Source organism: Morone saxatilis, unplaced genomic scaffold (assembly GCF_004916995.1).
Source record: "Morone saxatilis isolate NCDOM2014 unplaced genomic scaffold, NCSU_SB_2.0 Contig1, whole genome shotgun sequence".
Taxonomy (NCBI): Eukaryota; Metazoa; Chordata; class Actinopteri; family Moronidae; genus Morone; species Morone saxatilis.
The window spans coordinates 12,446,181-12,446,735 of NW_023339651.1; positions in this window are offsets into that span (position 1 = coordinate 12,446,181).

Consider the following 555-nt stretch of genomic DNA (forward strand, 5'->3'; position numbering starts at 1 on the left):
GTGTGTGTGTGTGTGTGCTGTATTGAGGTGATCACAAAAAGCGGATTGTGTGCAGATGGACAAATAGAAATTACACTGATACATTTTGCGTAAGACCTTTGTGAGTTGTCTCACTTTTTTCAATAGCTTTGCTTCAAGAATCACAATCCTGGCATTAGCGCTGAGTAATTATTAAACGTTCACTTCAATGTGAGCACAGACACTTTTAACGATGTATTAAAAAAACACTTTCAATATGTTGCAGTGTTGTGTTTGGCCGAGAATGCTCCATCTGATCGTGGTGGGCTACTTCAGGATCAAGCCTGGGGCAGGCATTTTGGTGTGGGATAAAGGTTGGATACAGAAATCAGAGAGAGTCTTGGAGGAATGTCAAAAAGATATTTGCACTGTTAAAAGTCCAACTAAAAAAGTTCAGTTGGAATGGAGGCACTTTGCGCTCACTACCGAGATCGGGTATAAAGGGTCAATTAATCATCTATACAAAACATACACTTCATCAAACCAGATTAACTGGAATATAATTGGGAGAAAAATACTCACAGAGCAGCGGATGAT